We start from the raw sequence: 7,231 nt of genomic DNA, 5'->3' as shown, positions 1-7,231 counted from the left end.
ACGTATGAACCGTAAGGGAAATGAAATAGAGCACAAAGAGTTCACAGCGAATGCACAGGGAAAGACTGAACACAAGCAGAAATCATCGGCACGTATGAACCAGAAGGGAAACCGGCTTGTTCGTCAACTGAGTGTGTAGTCGTGAACAGATGCAAAAGTTTGGCAAACTTTTTGGTCGTAACCTGATTTATACGTGTTCAGAGATATTCATGAACCGATGATGATTTTTATTATTCTTTTTATTTTTATTTTATTATATCGTAGAATCAACTGTCGGTGTGCAGCGCATGCGTATGGCCAAATCATTCTTGAGGTAGATTGAAGACTTAAGTGCCAGCTTAAGTGAAAAATTAAGAAAAACGTACTAAGTAATTGCAGGACAAAAACAGACTTAATCAGTTTTAATGTAAAAAAGATGCCGACAAAAGAAGAGAAGAAGTGGGCTGCTAGGGTGGAGAAAAGAAGAGCTGCTCAGGAAGCGCATCAACCTCTGAGCAAACGAATGCTAAACGTACAGAGAAAGAAGATGAAAACCATAAGTCAAGTGTACTCACTGCACGTTATCATGCAGTCCGCTGTTACTGGTATTATATATTAGTAAACCTTCACAATACAGTATTGTACATTTAAAGTCTCAACAGCTTTCTCAGCATTTCTGGAGCTTAGTAGAGCCAGATAACTATAAGAATCTTCACCAAGCAGCTCTGAAAATGTCTGCTTTGTTTGGGTCTCCATACCTCTGTGAGTCTGACATGAATGTCATGAAATCAAAGTTCAGAATAAGACTGACAGACGAACATGGAAATGACTCCATAAGAGTGAACCTAAGTGGCTCCACTCCACCATACACCTCTCTTGTTGACTCCATGCAGTGCCAGTCATCTCACTAACTGAAAAACAGATCACACATGCAACTGGACATGTGAAGTGAAACAGCGACATGGAACAAAATAACAAATGAGTAAGTCTTATCTGTGTATTTGGAATTGCATTGTTTTGTTTTGATAGCATTCGTATTTTAATTCAATAGTGTGACATACACTAGAAAGTGCTTACAGACATACAAAATGCACTTGCAGGTGAACTAAATATTTTTTGTGATGTTTTAATCCAAAATGTGAGTTGTGGACATCAAGATTTGGTAAATGTTCAGGCAAAACAAACTTATTCAGGTTGTTTGGGTTGAAATAAGCTATGAGAAGAAACGTTAAAAACATGAGTAGCACTTTTTGTAAAAGTAGCTCTCAGGGGAAAAAAAGTTGGAAACCACTGCTTTAGAGAGAAAGTATTTTTAGTTCAAAGCTAGTTATGCAAAGCTTCATCACTTCACCATCACCTGCAATGCGATTTCTTCTTTTGTGACTCTCCTGACAGCAAGAATGAGGGTCCTGGCCTGTTTCTCATGGTTGGTTGATGATCTTCTCAGGTGCCTTGTAACAATCCCAGGTTTTGAACATCATTGTCTACTAGTACACACTTCACAAGGTAAAGCATTTCCTCCATGGATAAATGTGTGAAATTCAGATCCTTTAACACCTTCTGACCACAAAAGTCACACAATACGTCTTTATTCATACTTCAGTGCAAACTGATAGACAAGCAGCACCCAGTCACGACTAAGTAATTCTCATACTGACTGTAACTTCAGGAGCAGCAGACCCACCTGATTAAATGTTACAGTGCTGCAAAGTTCAGCAAAATGTCACAAAAAGGCTTATAAATAAGAAAATGTGGATATACTGTGGTAGCAGAGTGGTTAGGGATGATGCCTCATAGCTCTAGGAGACAGAAGTGAAGAAAACCAGGATACCCAGAGAGAAACCCCAACGGAAATAAAGAGTGCAAACTCCACAGAGATGATAACTGGGACAGGATCTGAACCCACTCTCACGTAACACCGAGACAACAGCACTAACCTGTGTGCTACCACGTGGATATGGAGGCATACCCTTTTCAACTTTTTTCTGGAGTCTGAACTTAGCCAGTCAAAGGCATCACAGTCTTATTCTTGGTCTACAGTTTGCTTATTTGCAAAATAAACCAAGAACCTAAACACATTTTAGCTTAATTCACTGTTTATTCCATTCAGAGTTTAGGTCCTCGCTGCTTCATGTTGAGAATGAGCTACACCAGCAATGAACCATTTGTTCTGTGTCTGTCCCATGGTACTGTACTTTGCATTTGATCCAGAGAGACTCTTTAGTCCCATTGTATGAATACTTTCTTCATCCCTGCCTGAAAATACTGGGAAGAGGTCATGCATGAGTGTACAGCTAAGAACTTTTAAAAAAAGATAAAAAAAATATATATATATATATATTATTATTATAATATTATTAAGGTGCCCACACAGCTTGTTGACCTTCATAATAACGTTTTTGATTTGTCTGAGAAGCACTGTAAACTGCAGTACTTTTTATACTGTACACAACAAGTCAATCAACGTCTGCCTCAAAAGAGGACTCTACCAAAGTCTTAGAGTGGCCTGCTATACGAGTCAGAACTTTCAATAATCTTCACTGCTTGCATTGTCATGAAAATAAAAGGTAAGGAGGCTGTGGAGGATCCCTGATATTCATTGACCTGGAGAAACGTTTTCACAGAAATGCCAGCACAGAAAAGGTGGTTGTTGCATCGTTTACAAAAACAGCCAAAAGCTATGGATCGTTAATCATCCTAATTTTGGAAATTACTTTATATACACAAACCCAGCTGATAAACAAGTGTTACCTTGTCTACCAACATCCTGCAACCAAGTGCATTGTCTCAGTAGTGTTGTTATGCACAGCTTACCTCATTGTTGACTACACCTCACACTTGTGCAGCAGTGAATAGTAACTCACTGTAGATAGATAGATAGATAGATAGATAGATAGATAGATAGATACTTTATTAATCCCAAGGGGAAATTCACATAATCCAGCAGCAGTATACTGATACAAAGAAACAATATTAAATTAAATAGTAATAAAAATGAAAAGAATTAAAATAAAATTAATGTTAGCATTTACTCCCCCGGGTGGAATTGAAGAGTCGCATAGTGTGGGGGAGGAACGATCTCTTTAGTCTGTCAGTGGAGCAGGACGGTGACAAAAGTCTGTCACTGAAGCTACTCCTCTGTCTGGAGATGACACTGTTAAGTGGATGCAGTGGATTATTCATGATTGACAGGAGTTTGCTTAGTGCCCGTCGCTCTGCCACAGATGTGAAACTGTCCAACTTTAATCCTACAATGGAGCCTGACTTCTTAACAAGTTTGTCCAGGCGTGAGGCGTCTTTCATCTTTATGCTGCCACCCCAGCACAACACCGCGTAGAAGAGGGCACTCGCCACAACCGTCTGGTAGAACATCTGCAGCATCTTACTGCAGATGTTGAAGGATGCCAACCTTCTCAGAAAGTAAAGTCTGCTCTGAGCTCTCTTACATAGAGCATCAGTATTGGCAGTCCAGTCCAATTTGTCATCCAGCTGCACTCCCAGATATTTATAGGTCTGCACCCTCTGCACACAGTCACCTCTGATGATCACAGGGTCCATGAGGGGCCTAGGCCTCCTAAAATCCACCACCAGCTCCTTGGTCTTGCTGGTGTTAAGGTGTAAGTGGTTTGAGTCGCACCATTTAACAAAGTCTTTGATTAGCTTCCTGTACTCCTCCTCCTGCCCACTCCTGATGCAGCCCACAATAGCAGTGTCATCAGCAAACTTTTGCACGTGGCAGGACTCCGAGTATTCTGTGCTTCAGATGTCTTTACATGTTTATATGATTTGTCTCCCCATATTATGTTATATATACATACATACATTTACATATACATATACAGTATAGGCCAGAAGTTTGGACACACCTCCTCATTCAATGTGTTTTCTTTATTTTCATGACCATTTACAGCACTCCATCACTCTCCTTCTTGGTCAAATAGCCCTTACACAGCCTGGAGGTGTGTTTGGGGTCATTGTCCTGTTGAAAATAAATGATCGTCCAACTAACCTGACTTCTGCACAACACAACTGCTGGTCCCAACCCCATTGATAAAGCAAGAAATTCCACTAAATAACCCTGATAAGGCACAGCTGTGAAGTGAAAACCATTGCAGGTGACTACCTGTTGAAGCTCATCGAGAGAATGCCAAGAGTGTGCAAAGCAGTAATCAGAGCAAAGGGTGGCTATTTTGAAGAAACTAGAATATAAAACATGTTTTCAGTTATTTCACCTTTTTTTGTTAAGTACATAACTCCACATGTGTTCATTCACAGTTTTGATGCCTTCAGTCATGAAAATAAAGAAAACACATTGAATGAGGAGGTGTGTCCAAACTTTTGGCCTGTACTGTATATACATATACACATACACACATACAGGGTATAGAAAAGAATCCCCCGCTTTGAAATATTCCCATTTTTTTTTTTTTTGCTTTACAAAACACACAAACCAATATTGGGCGGCATGGTGGTGCAGTGGTAATGTTGCTGCCTTGCAGTTACGAGACCTGGGTTCGGTTCCTTGGTCCTCCCTGCGTGGAGTTTGCATATTCTCCCCGTGTCGGTTTTCCTCCGGGTACTCCGGTTTCCTCCCACAGTCCAAAGACATGCAGGTTAGGTGGATTGGTGATTCTAAAATTGTCCCTAGTGTGTGCTTGGTGTGAGTGTGTGTGTCCTGCGGTGGGTTGGTGCCATAACCGGGATTGGTTCCTGCCTTGCGTCCTGTGTTGGCTGGGATGGGCTCCAGCAGATCCCTGTGTTCGGATTCAATGGGTTGGAAAATGGATGGACAAACCAATATTTTTTTCCAGCTTTACTTACACAATGTAATCTATCATCCAAGTGAAAGATATCACAGCTACAGTTCAGAAGAATTTTAAAAAACAAAAAACAAGAAATACTGAGATTAATAAACGACCACCCCACTCCTAAACTCAATCAGGTGTAAGTACCCACCATTTCCATTGAAGGCCATGGTTACTGGCTTCCACCTATGATCAATTGTGATTGTGATTAGTGAAGCATAAAAACAGCTGTTCCTGGAGCATTCCCTTGCTTGGTAGTGCAACTAACAGCAAACAGCTGACTATGGGTGGCAAGCCACTTTCAAAAGATCTCAGGGATGGAGTTGTGGACAGACATAAGGCAGGAGATGGATACAAAAAAATCTCAAAGGCTTTATCAATCCCAAGGAGCACAGCAAAGTCCATAATAAAGAAGTGGCAAGTGTTTGGTACTACTAGGACCCTCCCTGGATCCCTCCAAACAGGATGAAAGAGCAAGGAGGAGACTGGTAAGAGAGGCTATCAAGAGGCCAATGGCCACTTTGAAGGAGTTACAGGATTTTATGGCAAAGAGTGGTCATGTGTGCATGTGACAACAATATCACAAGCGCTCCACAATTGTTCAGGAGGGTCACAAGGAAAAGGCCACTTCTCAAGAAAGGCCACATTAAGACTTGTTTGAGCTTTGCCAGAATGCACCATGAAGATTCTGATGCCAAGTGGAAAAAAGGTCTTATGGTCAGATGAGACCAAAATCAAACTATTTGGCCTCAATACCAAATGGTACACCTGGCGGAAATCCAATGCAGCTCATCATCCACAACATACCATACTTACAGTAAAGCATGGAGGTGGCAGCATCCTGTTGTGGGGGTGTTTCTCTGCTGCAGGGCCTGGGGCTTTCGTTAGGGTAGAAGGAAACATGGATGGGGCCAGATACCGTCAAATTCTCTGCCAGAAAGTTGAAGATGGGCAGAATGTTGACCTTTCAACACAACAACGACCCGAAGCACACGGCAAAATTGACCACACAGTGGCTGTAGGAGAAAAAAGTGAATGTCCTCTTGTGGCCCAATCAGAGCCCAGATCGAAATAATAATAATAATAATTCTTTGCATTTATATAGTGATTTTCTCACTACTCAAAGCGCTCAGCAATAGCAGGTTAAGAGCCTTGCTGAAGGCCCATAGAAAATCTGTTGAAAGATTTGAAGATAACAGTCCACCAACGCTCACCATCCAATCCGACTGAACTTGAAGAGTTCTGTAAAGAAGAGGGGGCAAATATTGCTCAATCTAGACCTGCAAAGCTGCATCCCAACAGACTCAAGGCTGTCATTAAAGCAAAAAGTGGTTCAACAAAATATTGACATTGATCCTTTATTAATTTTTTATAATGTTTCTAAACTGTAACTGTGATATGTTTCCCTTGGATGTTATAGGTTGCATTGAGTAAGTAAAGCTGGGAAGAAATATTTTTTTTGTGTGTTTTCATTTAAGGGCTGTAAAGCAAAAAAAAAAAGGGAATATTTTGAAGGGGGTGATTCTTTTCTATACCCACTGTGTGTGTGTGTGTGTATGTATATGTATATATGTATATATATATATATATATATATATATTGTGAACGCTGGCCCCGGCACAGACAGACGGACAGCATATTTTTGCCCAACACACTGTTTATTTACACACTATTTACAAGTTAGAAAAGTCTGCACTCACAACCCCAGCCTTTGGCACTGATTCCCCCAAAGTCCAGGGCCCACAGTCTCTGTGCCTTTGTCCTGGCCGCCTCCGCCCCGCCTCCAGCTCCGCCTGCTTCCTCCCGACTTCCACCAATGACTGGAGGGAGGCGGCCCTTAAATAAGGCTCCCGGATGAGCCCCAGGTGTTCGTCCTTAGCCACGCCCAGCGGGCGGAAGTGTCGGCTGTCTTCCTGGCAGCTCTCCGGTGCCACACAAAGCCCCGCACTTCCTGGTGTGGCGGAAGTGCCGGGCTCCCGGATAATTAGGCACCGGGGCGCCGCCTGGCGGTGGCCACGGGTCCCTACAGGGCTGGGCTTCAAAGCCCTGTACCCGAGGCCCCCTGCCTAACCAGGATGGACGCCCCACTCTGTCTGGAGGAGGCACTCGCCTCCTCCGGTCCTCCAAAGCGCCCCGCCGGGCTCCAGCCCCACCGCAACCACATCGGGATAAACCGGCATCGGGCGCCGCCTGGCGGTGACCACGGGCCCCTACAGGAAGGGCTTCCATGCCTCTACCCGCGGGCCCCAACAGAACCAGGACGGACGCCCCCTCGCGGTCTGGAGGAGGCACAAGCCCTCCTCACGCCCCTAGCCTATGCCCCGCCGGGCTCCAGCCCGCCGGGGCCACAGTGCCCCACCGCTAGCGAGGACACGTGGGTCCAACGGCACAACCCGAAGGGCAGCACGCCCCAGCGAGGGTCCTACTATGTCCCCAGGGTCCAACAC

Source organism: Polypterus senegalus, chromosome 3, assembly GCF_016835505.1.
Source record: "Polypterus senegalus isolate Bchr_013 chromosome 3, ASM1683550v1, whole genome shotgun sequence".
Lineage (NCBI taxonomy): Eukaryota > Metazoa > Chordata > Cladistia > Polypteriformes > Polypteridae > Polypterus > Polypterus senegalus.
Note: the sequence above shows the minus strand (reverse complement) of the source record.